The sequence below is a fragment of the Drosophila ananassae genome, chromosome XR (genome assembly GCF_017639315.1).
Source record: "Drosophila ananassae strain 14024-0371.13 chromosome XR, ASM1763931v2, whole genome shotgun sequence".
Classification (NCBI taxonomy): Eukaryota; Metazoa; Arthropoda; class Insecta; order Diptera; family Drosophilidae; genus Drosophila; species Drosophila ananassae.
This window is the reverse complement of record NC_057932.1, coordinates 545,901-569,635: the sequence shown is the minus strand read 5'-3', so window position 1 is coordinate 569,635 and position 23,735 is coordinate 545,901. Positions and strand designations below refer to the sequence as shown.

Here is a 23,735-nt window from a genome sequence, read left to right as displayed (position 1 = left end):
AAAATGTTATGCATTAGAAACAATGATGGTCATCGCCATTACACGGCCTACATAATTCCATATATTATATATGATATATGGTTAAATTTAATTAATTTCTTTTCTTAGGTGTACCGCGGAAACTGTGGGTAATAAAACCTATGTTTGTTCTGGATGTTGGTTCAGGGGAGCCTAAAGATTATGGAGCAGGTAAAATTATGCGTGGAGGAAAAAAAAAGTTGGAAATTGTCGGCCTGTGTTATTGTTGTAAATCATTTGTCGCCTTCATTCACTCCTGTTTCTTCTTCACAGTCCTCCACATCGTAATCTGCTAAACGAAAACATGCCAAAGTAACTTCGTTCCTCACGGGTGTCCCTAGACACACACTGTTTTTGTACCCTTGCAGAGGGTATTATAATTTTGGTCAAAAGTGTGCAACGCAGTGAAGGAGACATCTCCGACCCTATAAAGTATATATATTCTTGATCAGGATCACCTCCTGAGTCGATATGAGCATGTCCGTCTGTCCGTCTGTCCGTCTGTCCGTCGGTCCGTCTGTCCGTCTGTCCGTTTCTACGCAAACTAGTCTCTCAGTTTTAGAGCTATCGAGTTGAAACTTTGCACACACCCTTCTTTCCTTTGCAGGCAGTATATAAGTCGGAACGGCCGGGATCGGTCGACTATATCCTATAGCTGCCATATAACTGATTGATCGGAAATGCCATAACTTTGGTGTTTTTAAAGTTGGAGGGTTTCCACACATGTTATATTTGACCAAAATAACTTGTGTACAAAATTTCATGAGGATCGGCCGACTATATCCTATAGCTGTCATAGAACGATCGAAATTGGCATAACTTTGTTGTTTTTTAAGTTAGAAAGATGGGATTTGGTGCAGATTCTATTTTGGGGAAAAAAATCTGATTTGTCGAATTTCATAAGGATCGGCCAACTATATCCTATAGCTGTCATATAACTGATTGATCGGAAATTCTATAACTTCGTTGTTTTTCAAGTTAAAAGGATGGGAGTTTCAATGGATTCCTCTTTTGGCAAAATAATTCGATATGCCAAATTTCATAAGGATCGGCCGACTATATACGATCCGCTATATATCTAATAATATAAGATGCGTGGCGCCACCTAGCGGACTGCGACTCAACTGCAAGGGTATATCAACTTCGGCTCTGCCCGAAGTTAGCTTTCCTTTCTTGTTTTATTTTTATTTTGATTTTTTTTTTTTATTTTATTTTTATTTATATTATAGGTCATGAATTTGTAGACAAAACCTTTGGTTGAGAAAATATTTTAAATTCTTATTTTCAATTTAAAAACTTAAATTTTCCATATTAAAATAAAAATTAAACAAAAATCTTATTACTAATTTGCAGAGGGTATTATAAATTTGGTCAAAAATGTGCAACGCAGTGAAAGAGTGAAGTAAAATGCAATGACAGATGGTTTAGATGGTTCAAAAGACTCCTATAATAAAATCGCAATTCAATTTTGATTTAAATTTCTTCCACGCCCCCTTCCGCTCATATTTCTGTAGCGCCAGCTCAAGAAACTCTTTAAAAAAAGTTTTGATGTAAAATGTTATCCTAATGTCTAATTTTAAACTGCAAAAATAAATTTTGACAAATTAAACATTTTATTTAGAAGAATATTTTAAGACTTTTTGATCTTCTTCTCTACTGGATTGTTTAAAAACATACAAAATTATTCAACATAAATTTGATTTTAAATCAACATGTAGTTTAAAAGGTTAGTTTCTTTAAAAATCTTTTAAAGCTAAAAGGATGAGGGTAAAATAAAAAAAGTACTGGGTATCATATAGTCGAGAAACCGGACTAACGTTGTGGTTACATGTTTTTATCAACTCGTCGTTCAGATCCATAATATAATTTATAAAGCCGGAAATTATGCATTAAAAAGATTTGGATATGTCAGTATAAGTATTAATACAAATATGAATTATATAAATTAAATAAATATTTATTTTAATTTTAATGTTCAATTTTATAATTTTTTTTTTTAAATTGAGTAATTGATATATAACTGATAGTAAAGCCAACTTCGGACGGAGCTTGATTCGGATTCGGACGGAAGTTGATTCAGCGATTTCAATTAAGTGAAAGCTTATATCCAAAGATATATTTCATTTCATATTAGCTCCCGAAAACGCTCGGTAACTGAACATTTGGTGAACCCCGACGTGATTGTGCATAGGAAAATAAGTTGTTAAATTATTTTCCGTTGAAAATTTGAGCTGCGCGGCTTAAAACATATAAACATAAACAAATTAAAAAACATTATTCGGTTTGTGATTTATGCGAAAAATATTAGCATCTGTTGACATACATACATACGCTGTTTGCAGAGTGCAACAATCGCTCATACATAAATTACCCCGTTATATAGAAGTGGCACAGTGGGTCATGAGCTGACAATAAATAAACAAAATAAAATAAATTTTTTGGTGCGAAAATGAACCCGTTTTTCGATTGTGCCTCTCCGGGAAGGAAAGAATTCCTGAGCCAAAGTTCGGCTGTCCTTTTTAAGGATCTTCAAGGTTTGTTGTCCTCCTTGAAATCAGTGGAGACATTTCCGGAGGCGATGTTAAATGTGCGGCTCAGCGAATTGAAGGGTATCGTTGCGGATTTCAAGAGCACACATAAGGAGCTGTCCGAGATGGAAGTTGCAGAACTCAGGAGCGAGCTGCGCGTGAACTTCAACGATGCGGCGAGGGAGGCACGCTTTATCCTGGATCAGGAGATTATGAGGCGCTCCAGTTTGATGGCGGCGAGTTTGACGCTGATCAACGCATCTTCCGCCACCAATTTCGATCCATCGTTTGGCAGAACCTTTCAGGCTTTGCCGCCACTGCCACTGCCCACTTTTAGTGGAGGTTATGCGGAGTGGCTTGAATTTCGGTCACTGTTCTCGACCATGGTGGACACAAACCCATTCATTAGTCGGGTCGAGAAGCTTCATCGGTTGCGGTCCTGCCTTCGTGAATCTGCCTTGGAGACTGTTCGATCGTTGGAGCTCACGGACAAAAATTATGACGTCGCATTGGAGCTGCTAAACAAAAGGTTTAGTAATCGCCGGCTAATTTTTCAAGCTCATGTTAATGAGATAATGAATCTGAGGGCCGTAGAGTCCGCATCGGCGACGAGGCTTCGCGAGCTTTCGGATAAATTTAATTCGCATATGCGAACCCTGGCAAGCATGGGCACGACGAAGCAGATTGCTAGCTGCATCATTATCCAAGTGCTGTTACAGAAGGTTGATGATGCCACGCAGTCTAAGTGGAAGGAAATGCAAGCTGATTCGGATTCCTTGGATTCCATTCCAACGTTGGAGTCCATCGCCTGTTTTCTTGAGCAAAGATGCCGGACTTTGGAGAGCATGGATTTGCCGACGACATCACATGCACCAAACTTTGCGGTAGGACGACGTAGACCCTTTCATCCAGGTAAATCTGCATTTGTGATCACAAACTCTTCCGCATGCATGATCTGTGATGGCCATTCTCACGTGATAAACTCCTGTCCAAGGTTTTTAAGCTTGTCCCCTGAGGATCGTTTAGGCGATTGGATTTATGCCGTAAGTGCCTTGGATCTGGGCACCTATCACGGCTTTGCAATGCGTCAAGCTGCCGTGCGTGTGAACGCAGGCATCATAATCTGCTGCATTTTAGAGGCAATTCGCCAGCTCAAGACCGAAACCCCTCTCCTGCGGTTCCCACATCTAGCGACACTGTTTCTGGTTCAGCGTCCGCCGTCGTCAATTCTCTCGTCGCTAAGGATCGGTTTGGTGATGTGGTGTTGCTAGTCACTGCCAATATTCTGGTTAGGAACCGCTCCGGAGATCTACTGCCCCGCCGAGCGCTGCTCGATTCTGGCTCGCAGGTGCATCTAGTCACTTCAAGGCTGGCGGACCAGCTGCAGCTGTGGAAGATTAGGACTCCGGTGACTGTATCCGGTATAGGAGACGCAGGGTTCTCTACAGATGGGTTTTCCGTGCAAGTCAGCTTGCAATCCCAATGCTCTGACTACTCTGCGCAATTAACTGCGATCGTAGCCTCTAACATTACGGACCTTCAGCCCAATTTTGCATTGGACGTCAGCTCTTGGAAAATTCCCGACAATAGAGCTAGCGGATCCTCATTTTCAACAGCCTCAGCCAGTTGATTTGCTAATTGGAGCTGGACTATTTTACGAGCTGCTTTGTGTGGGACAAATACATCTGTCTCCTGGTTTGCCCTCAATCCAAACTCTGCTTGGTTGGATTATTTGTGGAGGCGGAGGCCCTGACGATGGTAAGGTTCTCATGACAGCTGAGTAGTCAGAGTTGCTCGTCCAGCCTCAGACGGAGCCGGTGAAGGTGGAGTCTCATCGCAGGTTTGTTTCCGAGCCAAAGAATAAGCCCCCCGCAATGTGCTCAGCGAGAAGGAGAAATATTACAGGCACCTTCGTCACTTCGAGCAACGCATGGAGAAGCGTCTTGCTGGGATCTGCACAGTGGTGGCTAGTGTGATAGGTCATATGTTACCCAGTGTGGATGTGAAGCCGCTTTTGGCTTTTGGCAGCGAAATGGCTACCGAAATGCCATCGCCCAGCTGCAGTAGCATCGAGGATGAAGACGACGGCGACGGAGTGTGTCTGGTGCGCTGCTGAGGACGGCATCCGGAGCTACAAGGCGAGCAATCAACAAATGGTACCTGCTGCCCCTTCATGAAGTTGTTGAAAGTTCATCTTCCAACGGGGGGAGTATGTCGGGTCAAGCAGCCGACGGAAAGAAGATTGGCCGGCAATAATTTATTGAGTTCGTGACGTCATTTTCTTTTTTACTTATGTTCGCATCGCCTGCTCTCGTGCATTCGATCGGCCACCTGCATCTGCCGTCATGCACTAGCGTTTGTCTCGCTCTCTCCCGGGCTCTCTCGATCGCTCCGCAGCATCAAGCGTTGAGCCGCGCTCCCGCGTTTGTATTCTAATTCGGTCTTCACCCCCTCGCAGTCTCATCTATACATATATCATTTGTAAAACCCAAACATTTCAAATAAATTGTATGAAATTGAACTGTGCTTGTTTTTACTAAAACCTAGATTTAGAACATTGAATATAGCTCCCGAAAACGCTTGGTAACTGAACACCGACTCTTGTGAATTTTATTTAAAAAATGTATTTCTTGCAATACAAATGTACAAAAAAGGTCCCAGCCTTCTATCTTCAATAACACGAAAGAAGGTTTATTTGTGATGGCAGCTATAGTCGGCCGATCTTTGTGAAATTTAGTCGGATGAGTTGGCTCAAAATAGAATTCATAGGAAGTCCCATCCTTCTATCTTTTAAGTTTTATGCCAGCGATAGGATATAGCACACCAATTCCCGCCGTTTCAAATTATTTACTGGATGCTAAGAAAAAAGGAAGTCTGCAAAGTTGGAATGGATAGCTTCAAAACTCTGGAACTATTTCGCCTCATCAAAGGCAGAAAAGTTTTACACAAAGTTTTAACACTACACATGAGTTAACTGCGCTGCCCGAAATTTGCTTCTACGCACAGCGCATAGGACGGTGCTGACAAAATTATAATGCCGCCTGCAAGAATATAAAAACAAGAAAGAAAAGCTAACTTCGAGCAGAAGCTTATATTATTATTATATATATCGGATCGTATATAGTTGTCCGATCCTTATGAGAATTTCACCATCGAATCAATTATCGAATAAAAATGTTGGGAACAGCCCCAAGCATCTTTAAAAAAAAGCAAGGTTGCGCCAATTCCGATCGTTGAGTAATATGGCAGGTATAAGATATAGTCGGCATATAACATGTGTGGAAAATCCCAACTCTCTAACTTTAAAACTTAAACTAAAACACCAAATTAAGGCATTTCCGATCAATCAGTTATATGGCAGCCATAGGATATAGTCGACCGATCCCGGCCGATCCAACTTATATACTGACTGAAAACAGAAGAAGTATGTGTGCAAAGTTTAAACTCGATAGCTTTAAAACTGAGAGACTAGTTTGCGTAGAAACAGACAGACAGACGGACATGCTCATATCGACTCAGAAGGCGATCCTAATTAAAACAAGAAAGGAAAGCTAACTTCGAGCGGAGCCGAAGTTGATATACCCTTGCAGTTCAGTCGCAGTCCGCTAGGTGGCGCCACGCATCTTATATTATTAGATATATAGCGGATCGTATATAGTCGACCGATCCTTATGAAAATTGGCAAATCAGATTGTTTTTCCCAAAATAGAATCTGTACCAAATCCCATCTTTCTAACTTAAGAAACACCAAAGTTATGCCAATTTCGATCGTTCTATGACAGCTATAGGATATAGTCGGCCGATCCTTATAAAATTTTGTACACTAAATATTTTGGTCAAACATAACATGTGTGGAAAGTCCCAACCCTGTAACTTAAAAAACACCAAAGTTATGGCATTTCCGATCAATCAGTTATATGGCAGCTATAGGATATAGTCGACCGATCCCGGCCGTTCCGACTTATATACTGCCTGCAAAGGAAAGAAGGATGTATGCAAAGTTTCAACTCTTAGCTTTAAACTGAGATAGCTTTAAAACTGAGAGACTAGTTTGCTCATATCGACTCAGGTGGTGATTCTGATCAAGAATATATATACTTTATAGGGTCGGAGATGTCTCCTTCACTGCGTTGCACACTTTTGACCAAAATTATAATACCCTCTGCAAGGGTATAAAAACAGAGAGAGAGAAAGAGAGTGAGGAAAAATGGTTATATCCTCTCTCTCTACGAAGGAGAACCTTCTTGATGATGCGCTTCTCTACGACTGAACAACTAAAAAAGTTCAATGAGATTATGAGCGTAAAAACGAGCGTAAGATGAGAATAAGATTTTCTCTGGTGCCCCCGGGGGCCTGTCGCATGAAATTTTTGCGTCCATTTTGGTTGTATGAAATGAAAAGTCTAGATGTTGTATGGTTAGTGGTTCTATTCTCTGGTCGTGTAACCCGTTATATCATTGTTACTCTGAAGCGGTTATTCGTCACGGCGTCCAGCTTTACACGCATACCTCTTTTGTTACGTCTTCTCTTCGACGTGCCTAATCCGAACGTGCCTCTCTACCACAGCGTTTCTAACTGAACTCTTCTCGCTCTCACTACAGTAGACGAATCTCAGTCAATAATGAGTCTAATTTGCACTGCCGAAAAATACGAGTTTGGAGGATCCATTTCTTGTGAATCTTTTCTGTCCTGCTGTCTTTGCAATAATTGCTCGCATATTAAATGTGCTAGTGGTGGTCACAATGGACGGATAAGTGGTCTTATCACAAAGAATAGTGGCCTGACATGGTCTTGCATTGCCTGTAGAGAGACTGAGATTGAGACGAAAAATTCTTTTCTAGATGTCTGTAGGCAATTTTCTGGACTTAATGAGCAATTCCTTGCACTTTAAACTTAATTTTTTAATCTTATCTTATGGGTGTATGGGTGTAATTGTATCTTATGGGTTTTCCTCCAAATATCACACATTTCATATTTCATATCTTTCGAATCGTATGCAGCGTGTTTTATTCAAGGACATCACATCACGAGTTATAAACGTTACATCTAGTGTTCCTTCTGATCTCTGACCACTTCTGTTTATCATCTTTGTTAACGACTTACCTAGTATTGTAAGCTATGCTACTACACTTATGTATGCTAATGTAATGTCAAGCTCTGGTTTTCTTTCCCTGACCACTTCCTTCATAGAGGTGTTCTTGTGGTGCTCCAATAATCGCCTCTCACTAAACTGCTTAAAGTGCAAGGTTATGACGTTTTATCGTAGCATGTCTTATGTGATCTCCTACTCACTTGAGAATTACTTTTTAGATCGGGTTTCCTTAATTAGAGTTCTTTTCGATCACATGCTGTTGCAATGAATCTATTTTTGTAACAGTTAATAAAGCCAGAGGAGTATTTGCTTTAATCAAGCGCTGTTCAAAAGAGTTTGAAGATCCCTTCACCTATAAAACATTGTTTGTCTCTTTGATTCGACCGATCCCTGAATACTATTCATGCGTTTGGAGTCCGCAGTACATGATTCATTTCATGGTTCAATTTTCCCTAGATTTAATGATATGTAATTGGATTGTATCGCTATTAGAATAATTTAGCCTTACTTTTATTTATAATTAATTTAAAATAACAGATAATTGTTACAATTAATAAATAATGGTTGTGGTAAAGTTCCTACAAATTTCCTTTCTTACAAATTTGGTTCTTTCTCTTTCAAAACCCAGCAACAGTTTTCGTAAGACTGCTGAACGCAAGCCAGTCTTTTAGAATGAATGAATGTCGGTAGATTGGGTAACAGTATTTGTAGGCCCAAAAGAATGATTTGCATTGTTCGATGTCGCTTTTCCTCTAGCATTTGTAGCATAAAAGTATTATTTTGTACTAAAATAGTTTCATTGATTCGTTCAACAGAACGTAAAGAAACCAGCAGTAGATTATTCTGTTTTTTCTCTGCACCGGTTCAACGTACGGTGAAGTGAAATTCCTGGCTTTTAAACTAAATGCCAATATTTCAAGCGAAAACACTAGGAGTTCAGAAGTACACAAAAATATCATTCTTAGATGTAAACTTTTTAGCTTGGAGAAATCGTTTTAACATTGATTACTCATTAGTGAAATGTTAGTTAGAATTAGTTGAACCTCTCTGTTCAAAAAATTTAATTTTTGAATAACTTTAGATACTGGTCGCATACACTAAGTTTCATACTCATACATACTCTCGCATAATCTCTACAACATGTTTTCGTTTTCAAATGACAATTTTTATGTTTTAACAAGAAAGGAAAGCTATCTTCGGGCGGAGCCGAAGTTTATATACCCTTGCTGTTGAGTCGCAGTCCGCTATGTGGCGCCTCGCATCTTATATTATTAGATACATAGCGGATCGTATATAGTCGGCCGATCCTTATGAAAATTGATAGATCAGATTATGTCCAAAATAGAATATGTACCAAGTCCCATCTTTCTAACTTAAAAAACACCAAAGTTATGCTAATTTCGATCGTTCTATGACAGCTATAGGATATAGTCGGCCGATCCTCATGAAATTTTGTACACAAGTTATTTTGGTCAAATATAACATGTGTGGAAACCCTCCAACTTTAAAAACACCAAAGTTATGGCATTTCCGATCAATCAGTTATATGGCAGCTATAGGATATAGTCGACCGATCCCGGCCGTTCCGACTTATATATTGCCTGCAAAGGAAAGAAGGATGTGTGCAAAGTTTCAACTCGATAGCTCTAAAACTGAGAGACTAGTTTGCGTAGAAACGGACAGACGGACCGACGGACAGACGGGCATGCTCATATCGACTCAGGAGGTGATCCTGATCAAGAATATATATACTTTATAGGGTCGGAGATGTCTCCTTCACTGCGTTGCACACTTTTGACCAAAATTATAATACCTCCTTAACAATCTGAAAACAATCTGATTTGTTGAATTTCATAAGGATCGGCCGACTATATCCTATAGCTGCCATATAACTGATAGCTCGGAAATGCAATAACTTGGATGTTTTTCAAGTTAGAAGGATGGGAGTTTCAATGGCGTTCCTCTTTGGGCAAAATAATTCGATATGCCAAATTTGATAAGGATCGGTGAACTATATACGATCCGCTATATATCTAATAGTATAAGATGCGTGGCGCCACCTAGCGGACTGCGACTCAACTGCAAGGGTATATAAACTTCGGCTCCTCCCGAAGTTAGCTTTCCTTTCTTGTTTTTTTTATAAATTTTATACAAATTATCATACCGCCGCCCAGCTTGCGGTGCGGGTGGGCGTGGCCAGTGCCCCCGTCGGATATGATATTGATGTTGATGTTGATATTGACGTCGTGCTTCTTGCCGCGCACGTCCTTGACGAGATTGTTAACGACTCCGGTATCCCCCGGCCCTCTCCCTATCCATATCCCTATCCCTATCCCTATCCCTGTCTCTATCTCTGTCCCTGTCTTCAGAGATGTCTTCCATTTCATCACCACTTTCTTCGTCACTGGAGTCATCCCAATCGAAGTTGACAATTCTCTCAATATCATCATTTGATAAACCTTTTTCTTTTGCTCTCATATTTTGGTGGTGCAATGGCCCAAGGTTGCTCACAAGCAACTTTATTACTTTGAAAATTCCTCAGCTGTTTTTTAATAGAAATCAATTAGATTGAACTACAACATGCATTAAAGAATTCATTTATTAACAAAATTCCCTCACATTCTTCATCTTTTAAGCGTAATTTTAAAGTAAACTTTTTTTTCAATATACCTCACAATACAACAAACACTTTTTACGCGAGGCACGTCCAGCACATTCCAAATAATTTCGTCAAATGATGCGCAAACTAGAATTTTTTTGCTTACATTATAAGTATACACATCAAAGCACCGTTATCTCGAAGAATAAGCAGACAAAAACAAAAGCACCGACTACCGATAGCCGTTAAACTTTTGAAATTGCTCACAGGCAACTTCGGGGTCGAATGGGTTAATATATCAATTAAATTAATATTTACTGCTTCAGTCGCCGAGTTGCTCTTAGTAGTGTTCCTCAGCTACCTTGTAGAGTTACGAAGATTATGTTGCGGAGTTTACTGTCTCTGTTGCCGCTGGCCTAGTGACTCAGCCGGCAAAGAAAAGATAGATAATTATGACGGTGATTGCCGGAGTTAAGTCTTTATTGAGCAGTGCGTTCTAAATTCTTTGAGATACAGACTTAAACTGAAACTCTTTAAATCTAAGCTATGGTCAGTGAACCGACCGCGCATAACCTGGATGTGCTGACTATGCACTTCATGCATAATACACCACATCGGGAACCGAACGGCTTAAATCCCGCGCCCTACAAGCGGCAACGCTGACTCAGCATAAGGCTGGACTCAGGCCCGGCGGATCATGCTCAGCCCGAGTGGGTAGTTGTAAAAAAAAAAAAAAAAAAAAAAAAAAAGAAAAGGTTCACAGGAAAATATTCAAGTGGTTCTCTTCATTGTTTATTTCAGCTTATAAAAGATAATAAGTATATAAATATTATAAAAGATATAAGTATCATTTGCGCAACGCAAATACAGAGCTCCGTTTAGCATTTTTCGAAATGAATTCATTTAACAATTCATCCAAATCAAGTTTGTCGGTAGTTTCGCGATAAACATGTAAGATTGCTACGTTATTCAGTCGATATTGCGATATTGTTGATCTTAAATAAGTTTTAACCCTGCGAAGAACCGAAAAACTTCTTTCATTTGAACAGGATGACCCTGGTATTGTAATTAGCAGACGAACGAATCGCACAAACTCTGGAACAAGCCCTCTCATCCATTCGTATTTCTTCAAGAAATCTACAACTTCCCTCAGATTATTTGTGTGTTCATTCTGCCTTTTCACAAGTTGCAAAAACATATTTCTATCACTGAGTAACCTGTCCTTGTCAAAATCATTCTTATAATGCTTCACGATTTCATTGATATCTACTGGCTGACCTACTGCAAATCTTTCCAACATTTTAAAAAATCGCGCAGAATCATTTTCGAATCGATTATTTAGAGACGAAATCAATTGATCGAAAACTTCAAAGTAAGATTTTCTGAAAAACTCGATTGGTTTTTTAAATTCAAAGTTCTCCGCTTTGCCTTGCTCAAGAGTCTCGAGATGTTTTGGGATTTTTCGACGACGTGGAATTTGTGGCTCGCTTAGTTCAAGGCCAGCAGCAGCTTCAATGCTCTTGCTCCAAATTTCATTGAACTTAGCATCACGTGAAGCGTTCAGAACGTCGGAAACTGCTTGTATTTTATCATATGATTCGATGACGCAAAGATTCGAATTTTGCAAATCTTTGTTTAATATCTCCACGCGATCGAAAATTTCTATCATCATATTCAAGTGAAACACGCACTCAAATGTCTCCATGTAGTCATAAAACCCTGACGCTTTTGCTGATACGGCGCTGTTGACTTCTTTATCCTTGACTTTCTTTAAACTTGTAGTTTGCTTTGACAGTTTTCAAAGATTTTATTCTAACCACCCATCTATAAAATGAAAACAAACATGTATATAAACCTGAAAACATAATTGAATTAAGTTTTTTAAAGTATACCTGGTCGGGCAATAAGCTGCAAGAGAAGGTAAGTCGTTGCCTTGCTCTTTTCCCGCATCAATCTGCAAGTCCCTAAACTGTGCAACGCGTTTCGGCGAATCTCTGACGAAATTTATCAGCTCTTTTATTGTTCCAATAAATTTTCTTGCCAATATCACTCGTTCAATTGAATCTTGAACAACAAGATTCAAATTATGGGCATTGCAGTGGACGAATAAAGCCCGAGGTTCTTCTTCAAGAATTCGCTTTTGCAATCCTGAGATTTTTCCAGAAACATTTGATGCTCCATCGTAACATCGACCCCTCAGTTTGGAAATTGATAAATTATGTTTTTCAAAAACTTCTTGAACAAGGTTAAATAGGGTTTCTGATTTCGTATTAGGAGTTGAGAAAAATCCAATAAAATATTCTTTTGCTGTTAAATTTTCAGAAACAATGCGAAGGCACACAGAGACTTGCTCGACCTGGGACACATCCGCAGTTTCATCCAAGGAAATCGAAAAATGTTCGGCGTTTCTTATTTCGATCATGATTTCAGATAATACTGAGGTTGCCATCAAATCGAGTATTTCATTCTGAATATCATGATGGAGCCATCTGTGATTATCCCTTTGCAGCCAGTTTTTTAGTTCCACCACATCTTCTGCGCGAGCTTGTAGAAACGTCATGAAATTGGATCTTTCGTCGTTGTTGTTTCCTCTTATGGGTAGACCCTGTTTTGCTAACGCTTTCAAGGAGCTAAAAATTTTCAAAAGCGCCGTCCGGTTGTTCATAATTTCCTTCATATTGGCTGTTGATATTTGTTGCACCACGCTACTTTTTTTAACGTCGTCCAATGCTTGAGCGCAATCCAAATGTAATTTACTCGTCAAATGGATTTTTATTCGATGTGCTCCATGCTTCCAGTTAGAAAATCCCTCGTCAACCCAGGCTTGTTTTGATTTCATTGCTCGCGTGTCTAAATTAAGAATCAATTTGCGTCCACATGCTTCTGTACAAATTGAGCAGATTCCACGATTGTTCTTGTTGAGCTGAAGCCAAGAGTAGAGCTCCTTCCAGCGTCCAAAAACGGCAGGCACTGAAGCAATGTCCACAGCTGGTTATTCATTAAATTAATTTCCATTTTTAATATTAAATGATGTTTATTTATATTTCAGTTTATTCATTTCGTGTAAAATCGATTTAGTTATATTTATTATAATAATAATTTCTTTGATCTGTAGCTAGGCCTGGTAAGTTGTCAGCCTTGGATTTCTCTTAACAGAACCAATAATATTGTCCTGCGCGCGTTTAGTTAGCAGAGCTAGGCTCGATCTGGCCGAGCTTTTTATATGATACTACTAGTTAAGTTGTAATTGTTTACTATTTTTTGGATAAAGCAGTGGGCTCTACCAATAGGAGCACCGAAAGAAAAGAATTTTCATTCAATTTTCCGCTTAGGAACTGAAATTGCCTTGCCTTTTCACTTTATGTTTCAATTTTTGTAAATGGGAATAAACATTTTAATTTCGACCAAACAATACATACAGTTAGGCAACGCAAAGACGATCGGCGCCACAACAACCTAACTGATACATATGTAAGTATGTGTATTAATATGTAATACCTTGATTCGAAGTGTCAATGTCACACTGTTGCAGTTGTGCTTTTTCACAATTAACTTTAATGAGCTCAGATGATGAGGCTTTCTCCGCCTGATTTTGCTGCCGAACAGCATCATCTACGCTCTCGTCGTTATTTCTTTTCAGACGAACTACGAACTTATCCATGTCTTTTTCCGCCTATTTACTTGAACTTTCTTTTCACCACAAGTACATAAAATCACCGGTATCAGTTGTTTCGAGCTGACAAAGAAATTTTCTGTATGGTTTTCCGGCCGCTATTTAATCTAGAAACAATGACTTTCTGATCAACAACGACAGTTACGTTTTGCCCACTAAAAACTATGACGTAGGGTAGGGCTACATTACTTAAAACGTATAGCTTAATAGCTAAAAATTATGCCCGCTACGTGTCGCTTTCTTACTAGCGCCATCTAGGGATCCTACATGTAATAGGTTTTTTTTATTTGTATAAATTTACATGCCAGCTGATTTGCAAAACTTAAGCCACCGCGGCAGAAAAAAAAAATTTGGCGAGTGAGAAGGATTCCGAGTGGGTATTTTCCCCACTCGGAAATTTCCGAGTGGGTACAACTACCCACCATACCCATATTATCCGCCGGGCCTGGCTGGACTTAACTATAAGTATTTACGGCTGGTGCCTATTACATTGGGTTTTTTTTATTAGTGTTTTAATATTATTTGTTATTTATTTCATTATGTTTGTTAACTATTGTTAACTACTCCCTCTTCAAGATTAAGGCCACCCTCGGCTGACCCTATTCCAGCGATCACCTCCTTATGTTTGGCAGCGGATCTTCTTGCCAGGATGACTCGATGACAGGTGAGCAGGATGCAAGCTAACACGCAGAATACTGCCATCATGGCTAGTACTATCTGGCCATTGATTTCTTGTCGAACCTTCTGGATGAACCTCAGATTACGTTCATTCAATCGATGAAGGTAAAGGAGGCTTAAAACTTCGTGGCCTATGGTTATATTCAACAATGGTGATTTCGCCACTCCTGGATTTTTCTTCCGAATGTTGTTGTGATTGATATACTGTCTTGTTGATCATGACGCGCTCGTCGAATGTTATAAAGTACGTCTAACCTGCGCTGAACAGTCATTGATGATAATATTACCCTCATCTACGTGGGTGTTTGGGAGCAAGTTGCTTGACTGGGCTTCACAGTGTGCAGTTCCTCCTGCGTGTAGATCTCTGGCGCATGAACTACTTGCTGCAAGCCGGCAAAACGTGGCACCGGGCGATGTGCTGCAATCATTAATTTGGTGGACCTCTTTTCCACATTCTGCAACGACGTTGTTCTTTAACTGAAGGACCGTGTTGGGCAACCGGGTATATTGTGACATTCTTACATGCAAATTTTACCTTAGGAATTTTATTTTATAACGTTTAAGACGTGAACGGATTGTAATATTTCACAGACGAGACGGACGAAAGATCCCTTATGGGGGTGCTGGTGGGCTTTTCCGGCCAAACTGACTCCAAATCTGCGTGACCTAATATGTTGGGGCTGACGATATTGATTTTTGCCAAGGCAATAGCAATCATTAAATTTTGCAACTCCATCATTAACATTCTTTTACGAGACAATAATGTCTCGAATAAATGGCCAGTGTAGATTTGTGAAATTTTGGCTGAGTTCAGAATCTGATTGACCGCAGTCGTTAGCAAATTGATTTGGTTTTGAACTTTAGTATTAATTTATATTTGTCTATTGTTTGTATTGAGAATTCCCACCACCAAAAGGTATACCTTAAAATAACATGATCCTATAACTAATGCCAAGGGGCAAAAATCTATAACTATAGGAGGCATATAACCTAATAATGTTATTTAAGATTGTGCTTTTGGACCACCCTCTCCTTGATGAGGGCCGAGGTCCGCTTCAAAGGTTTTCTCCTCACACAAAGGTGTGAGTTTGTTTCCGAGTCTTCGGTTTAATTTTACCAGGACTTTGTCGCCAACTTCAAAAACACTGTTTTGGCGAGAGACGTTTTCCCTGGCCCTGAGCGCAACTTCGGCGCTTCAATAAGGTGTCTTTGCCTTCGGGAAGTAATTCATGAGCTGCACTAAGGCTGGGTTTAAGTCTTTGATTGTTCTGGAATCTTTGGATAACTTATCTATGCAGATGAGGAAGTACTTTCTATCTGTGGAGAAAATGTCAATGTGTAACAATTCCCCCACATGAGAGCGGATTTTTGTCTCTCCTCCCCTCTCCATGTTTACTCGGGTGTCTATCATGTTTGGCTCTGGCGCATGTTTTGCAATTGGTTACAATTTCGTTTGCCAGTTTAGTCATTTTTGGAAAGTAATACTCGGTGAGTATCTGCTTCACGTTTTTTATGGGCCTGTTATGTTCGGCCGTAAGAATTTCTCTCCTCTCGTCAACTGCAATAATATCTGTCACTCTATTTTTGCAGTGCTAGAACTTTGTGGCCGAGAATGCACGGACCAGATCGTCTTGGACCATTGCAAGTGTGTGTAAATCACGATGTATTGCGTTCACACCTTTGGAGACGACTGTGTCTGCGAGCTCATCAAGTAATGTCTGTTTGCAGATTAAATTAATTTTATGCCGCCTTTTGTTTCCAAAAAGTACGAAACCCTGTTTCTGCGGGAACGATTTTTCTAGAACGATTTGATTCTGGAAGCAATTTTTCGGCTTTTCAGTTGTTTTAATGGTATGAGAGAGCGAGCGCTCACTGTGGATCGTAGCTGCACAGGACTCGGCTGCTTACTCTCCCTCTGCATTAAGCTGTTGTCTGGATAGGACATCAGCAACTAAATTCTCTTTTCCGGGTTTGTAGAAACTTCGCGCGCCGCTTTCGTCGATTCGTCCTTTTCATCTTTTAATCTTTACGTTGGGATTCGAATCCGACACTGCATAGGTTAAAAGTCGATGGTCGGTGTAAATGTTTATATTCTAAACCGCATATGGGTAATGCCATGGGGTAATGGGGCATTAATGTTTCGATTACCCGCCTCATCGATTCCTTTCTTGGAACAGGTCTTGGATTTCCTTATTGACGAAATCCGCTGCTCCCATAGGATATGGGTAAAGTTTGGCATAAATGGAGACTTCGCTCACCGTTCCTATGGTGGCTAAAACTGAGGTGTTGTAAGGTAAGGCTTCGTTTGGATCTGCAAAGGATTTTTTCCTATTCTTTAGCATTTCCAAGAATGCCGTCTTTACCAAAGGGGGTGCGTCTGAGCAATCTATTTTCGTAAATTTGACATCAGCACACTTATAAAATGAAATTTTCTCAACTTCTGTGCCCCATTTGAGGTGCCCAGAAGCTAAGCAAAGGGATGCCCCTGCCTGTTTTAACAGGTCGAGGCCCATTATACCATCAAAGGATGACAAGTCCGGTAGTATGAAGAACGTCGCTTTTCTGTTGAATAGGCGGGCAAAGCATTTGTTTGTTATTGTAGTTTTGTCGTGAATTGAGTGACCTGGGCGGACACCACGCAACACCTTGTGGGGTCGGATAAAGTTCTTGGATGCATCAGTGTCGATTAGAAAATTCATCTTCATCCCCGCTACTCTTCGTCCGACGAGAGGTAGCAGGGACTTTCCCCTAAAAAATTAACGGCATCTGAATCATAGTCTCAGATGGCGTCATCGTCTATTTCCCTTGCCACGTCGGTAGCATTACGGTCGTATGCCTTCTCTACGCCCTGGGCAATATGGTTCAGTTTTTGCTGTTTTTTCGGGACATTCGACCACTCGGAATTAGCAGGCCTCCTATTCTGGTGAGGCTGGTGTGGGTAGGCGAAATAATTTTAGAGAGGGAGGGATCGACCTCCATAGGTTCTGGCTTAGGGGTTTTTTGATATTTGTAACCTTGCTGATCAGCATGAACTTTGTGCTGTTTATTGAAGTGTGGATTATTTCCATCAGGAACTTGAGCATTTGCCGACTAAGAAGTCTTTTCCTGTTGGCGATCTTGCGTTTTTTCGCTCGGTCTACGCTCCCTTTCTTCATGATTTTTTGCGAAGGTAGCCGCAAAGATGTTTCTTATTTTATTGGACTCCACCTCTTGAGCTAGCGCCAAGGCCGACGGCAAGTCTTTCGGCTTTGCCGCGAAGAGCACATCTGTCAGGTTTCGCCTAAGCCTGATATGAACACACGCAACGCATCGTCGCGAAATTTTCCACACATGTTTTTCGCCACTTCTTTATCGTAGGACATCGTATTTTATCGTATTTTATTGGATAACAAGATGAGCTTTTTCTCTACCTCGTCGTAATACTGCAATAAGTTTAGGTCTATACTGCAATAAGTTTAGGTCTTCTTGTCTTAAGGTTCCTAATTCCTGCTCGATGACGTGCATCGGCCGTTTGTCACTGTATGCGAAATCGAGGCGACTTATTATCGTGTCGAAATTCAATACCGAGCCAAAGGAGGATAATACTGCATCGGCAGGACCCCTGATTTTACTTCCAATTATGATGACGGCCTGGTAGTGGCATGAGCTGCCATCGTACCGACGAAATATGCGATATGCGGTAATGGCCGCTTCTCTCCAAGAGACGTACAATTCCTGAGTCCCCGCAAATTGTGGTAAACATTTGACGGCATCTAACGGCTCGTCACAACGGACGTCGTCACATTGTCTGAAATTTGTATCTCCTCATACACCTTTATTTCCGGGGTTTGTGCTGAGGATTGCGACACACTCATCGCTGCCACTATGGCAGCAAGCGGATCAATTGTTTGGTGTATCAATTGTTTAATTACTGTTCTCTTTGCTGGTATTGAATGGCTTGCTTTGCCAAAGCATTGCCGACGCAGTGTTTATGATAGTGCTTAGCTGTGTGGGGTCCATGATTCTTCGCGAGGGGTTTCAATTGAAAGTTTCGTCAATTATACTAGAACTCCCCCTTGGCCCTCAGATTCCGAACCGCTAGAGTAATTTTTCCTGCTTCTATGGCGGCTAAATGAATCGGTCATGAGTAGCTAGATTGATGTTCCTAGAAATGTGACCGTATCAGCAGCCTTGACAAATCCGCTACCAGGAAATTCAGCTTCATAGGCAGCTTAGATTACATCCACGGAAAATATTTGTATGGGCAGCGACAATAAGAAACAAAGGCAAAGTCAGCCAGCGCATAAGTGGTCGGATTATTCCCACGGAAATTTGTAGGGTCAGCAATAGGAAATAAAAAAAAATTGTTCGACTGCGAGTTTTATATAACCGTCCGGGCCGGGAAAAGTTATGAACAACAAAATTGATTTAAATATAAGACGGAAAAAATAAATCTTGTCTGCTTTTAAATTGTGTAAAATAACTAATTTTCTTTTTTAATTAATTTATTTTTATTTATACTTTTGTATTTTTTTTGTACATCAGATTTAGTGTAAAACTTAACTGCAGCTAACTCTCTTCTACTATATGAGTCGCAATCAACTTCTGAACTAGCATCAGATTAAAATCTCTTTTTAATGAGTTGCATTTTTTTTTATTATTAGCCCTTCTGTCGCCTAGGCTTACAAACACAATTTTGTTGCAAAATAAAACACTTTGATTTTTATTTTTTTTCAGTTCTTAAGTTCTTTAAAAAAATATTTTCGTCTTGTAGAGTCCTAATTTTTAAAATTAGAATCCTATATCCTCTTATATTCAATTTCTTTTTGGGTATAGGTAAATGTTGGTTGGGCGCCAATCAAGTTAATACTTCAATTAAATTAATATATTACTACTTCAGTCGCCGAGTTGCTTTTAGTAGTGTTCCTCAGCTACCTTTTAGAGTTACGACGATTATGTTGCGGAGTTTACTGTCTCTGTTGCCGCTGGCCTAGTGACTCAGCCGGCAAAGAAAAGATAGATAATTATGACGGTGATTGCCGGAGTTAAGTCTTTATTGAGCAGTGCGTTCTAAATTCTTTGAGATACAGACTTAAACTGAAACTCTTTAAATCTAAGCTATGGTCGGTGAACCGACTGCGCATAACCTGGATGTGCTGACCATGCACTTCATGCATAATACATCACATCGGGAACCGAACGGCTTAAATCCCGCCCCCTACAAGCGGCAACGCTGACTCAGCATAAGGCTGGACTTAACTATAAGTATTTACGGCTGGTGCCTATTACATTGGGTTTGTTATAAGTATTTTTATGTTATTTATTATTTATTTTATTATATGCGTTAACTATTGTTAACTTACATAACCAGATATAATAAATAACCTTGAATAACCAAATCGATACAAAAAAATTATGAGAAGCTCTAGAACTCTTGTCTTGTTATAAGGATAACCAATTTTTGTGGTTTCAAGATTTGAGCAACAAGATTTTCAAAAAAACCTTGTTTGCCCCACAGAGGGTAGGAGAGACTTGATTCGATCCAGACCTTTCATATTATTCACATTAATTGAAATGGAGGTTGTGTAGTACTTGAATTGATTTGAGTTTTTGTGACTAGTGATACTATTTGACCTAATTCGTCTTTTTTAAAGAGAGATTGTATTATACACGTTGAAATTTTTCAGTGTGAAACTCGATGACTTTTCGTTTAAGTGAAACCCGGAGACTACCTGTTTTTGGGCGTTTCCAAAATCCCGTCCCGTCCCAACATGTCAAAAAGCAAACAATTCTTTTTTTAGATGAATAAATGGTATTTTATTATCACTATTTGATTGGTGCAAAGATGGATTTCGAAGATATAACGGAAGTGCCTTGCGAAATCAACTAATTCAAATGTCAATTTCAGCGAATCCAGACGCAATATTTAAATGAAAATAAATTTTTGTTTACTAAGCTCAATTTTTGTGCATTGATGCTTTTTAAAAATGGTTATGATTTTTTTTAAATTATGACTTGTGCATCGGGACAACGCGCACGGGACTTGTCCATTACATTATTAGTTAATTTTCTAGTAACTAGAACCATTTTTATACCCTTGCAGAGGGTATTTTAATTTTGGTCAAAAGTGTGCAACGCACTATAAAGTATATATATTCTTGATCCGGATCCTAAGTCGATATGAGCATGTCCGCCTGTCCGTCTGTCTGTCTGTCCGTCCGTCTAGTCTCTCAGTTTTAAAGCTATGCAGTTGAAACTTTACACACATCCTTCTTTTGTTTGCAGGCAGTATATAAGTCGGAACGGCCGGGATCGGTCAACTATATCCTATAGCTGCCATATAACTGATTGAGCGGAAATGCCATAACTTTGATGTTTTTTAAGATAGAATGATGGGACTTTCTTCGGAGTCCATTTTGGGCAAATTTCATAAGGATCGGCAGACTATATTCTATGGACGCTATAGATATATCTGAATGATCGGAAATGGAACAACCTTAACTGCAAGGGTAGGTATATCAACATCGGTTCCGCCCGAAGTTAGCTTTCCTTTTTTGTTTCATTTTACAATGCACAGGGCAATCATTCCAATTCTAATACTTTTGAATTCAAATACGTTTAATAGACACCTTATAAAAAGATTTTTTATTAAGAATAGAAACAGATTAAATGTTTTCCATGCGAAATAATTATATATAAAACTACCTTTAAATGGGCTAAAAGTAGGTAAAAACAAGAAAGGAAAGCTAACTTCGGGCGGAGCCGAAGTTGATATACCCTTGCAGTTCAGTCGCAGTCCGCTAGGTGGCGCCACGCATCTTATATTATTAGATATATAGAAGATCGTATATAGTCGGCCGATCCTTATGAAATTTGGCAAATCAGATTATTTTGTCCAAAATAGAATCTGTACCAAGTCCCATCTTTCTAACTTAAAAAACACCAAAGTTATGCCAATTCCGATCGTTGTATGACAGCTATAGGATATAGTCGGCCGATCCTTATGAAATATACACAAGATATTTTGGTCAAATATAACATGTGTGGAAAGTCCCAACCCTCTAACTTAAAAAACACCAAAGTTATGGCATTTCCGATCAATCAGTTATATGGCAGCTATAGGATATAGTCGACCGATCCCGGCCGTTCCGACTTATATACTACCTGCAAAGGAAAGAAGGGTGTGTGCAAAGTTTCAACTCGATAGCTTTAAAACTGAGAGACTAGTTTGCGTAGAAACGGACAGACGGACAGACGGACATGCTCATATCGACTCAGGAGGTGATCCTGATCAAGAATATATATACTTTATAGGGTCGGAGATGTCTCCTTCACTGCGTTGCACACTTTTGACCAAAATTATAATACCCTCTGCAAGGGTATAATTATATTTTTGTCCATTTGACAATGAACAGGGCAATATTTTCGAGAAAATAAGCGGTATGTGGTAATAAACAATTGTATAATTGTATTTTTTCGAAAATTTTTTTGGAAATTACCATATCAAAAATATTTTAAAAGTAGAGTAGAATGATGTAAAACAAGTATTGAAACCTTTTTGATCAAGCCTTTTTTATTTCATTTTTAATATTGTGGTGTTTTATTTTCAGGAATTTCAAGAAAAATTTTAACAAAGTATGACATGCTATCTCATTGGCCAATCCACGTTCGGCCGTCCTGATTATGCATTTGCATCAAATGTGGCTTTGTTGTCACCATCAAGCTTGATAAAGCTCTCGGTATTTCTTCGCAAGCTAATACGATTATAGGACCATTGCAGCTGCCAATATTTTGGATTTCATATGTTTTTATGATCATGTTTGGTACGTATTTTGGTATTGACATACTTTGATAAAGATATATAAAGATCGAATCTTCTCTTTAGAAACTAACGACAAAAAGGCAAATATTGAAATAATATCTATATAGGATAAAGAAAATATGCTATATAGATGTACAAAATTGCATATAAAAAATATTCTTGTTCGGCACGTGACTGATTTTTTTTTTGTTTTTCTTGCACGTGCCGAACAAGAATATTTGTTATATGCAATTTTGTACACCTATATATATTTTCGTCACTAAAATTGATATCAGATATTTTGGGTTTCGTATGCAGGTTCGTCATCGGTACTTTACCTCGTCATGAGTTTTTATACCCTTGCATAGGGTCAGTAGCGTAGATAGGGGGGGGGGGGGGGGGGGGGGGGGGGGGGGGATCAGGGGGATCTTCTCCGACCCTATAAAGTGTATATATTCTTGATCAGGATCACCTCCTGAGTTGATATGAGCATGTCCGTCTAACCGTCTGTCTGTCTGTCTGTCGGTTTCTACGCAAACTAGTCTCTCAGTTTTGGAGCTATCGAGTTGAAACTTTGCACACATCATTCTTTCCATTGCAGGCAATATATAAGTCGGAACGGCCGGGATCGGTCGACTATATCCTATAGCTGCCATATAACTGATTGATCGGAAATGCCGATCGGAAAAAGTTGCGTCATCTCAAAAGCTATCTAAAAGTTTATTTTCAGTGTATTTTTTTTTTTTTACTATATAGACGTTTGCTCTCAAAGAAAGTAAAATTTATATTTAACAAACCATTTCAACAAAGTTTTTTTAACTTTTGACCTAAGCTTAAGGTATTTCAAAAAGTTGTAGAACAATAGTTGCTCATATGATAGTAACAAACATTTTCCAATTTTTTTTCAGTATTTTTAAGAAAAAAATAGTGCAAACAGACAAACCGACGCAAACTAGCTTAATTTTGAAGAAGAAGAACAAATTTGTCGAATAACTTCTGAATGAAATGTCGGATCGGGTCGATTGAGGTACCAATCGACGCGTATTTAGCTCTAGAATGCGAATATATGACAATATTATATCTGGGGACTAAAATGTGTCCACCAGCCAGCACTTTAGTGATTACAAATTTTTTTACTTTCACCCTAATTTTTCCCAAACCAAATAACTTTTGGAATATGTTTCGACAAAAATTATCTAATTGAAACAATACCTTTCGATTGGTATATCATTCATTTAGATCGGTTGCCTACAGAAAATTTTTAATTCTTCGGCTATATATAGAGTTTCCTCGCGCACGCCTAAGCATGCAGGTCGTCACCTCGTGGACTTCCGTCCACAGTGATTATATTTTTATCAATTTTAAAA

The 23,735-nt window shown here is 39.3% G+C and overlaps 1 protein-coding gene across 4 annotated transcripts in view; it reads left to right on the top strand.

The window, feature by feature from the left end:
- The window catches only part of LOC6495749 (disintegrin and metalloproteinase domain-containing protein 12), a 573,836-nt gene that overhangs the window by 14,450 nt on the left and 535,651 nt on the right, over window positions 1–23,735 (top strand). For 3 of the 4 annotated variants that reach the window (XM_044717324.1, XM_044717323.1, XM_044717322.1), the window contains exon 2: window positions 22,178–22,390. The gene's annotated coding sequence lies outside the window, so the exon portion shown is untranslated. Of the gene's footprint in view, window positions 1–21,056; window positions 21,077–22,177; window positions 22,391–23,735 lie in introns of those variants that run through there. The other variant, XM_044717325.1, reaches the window with a different exon arrangement.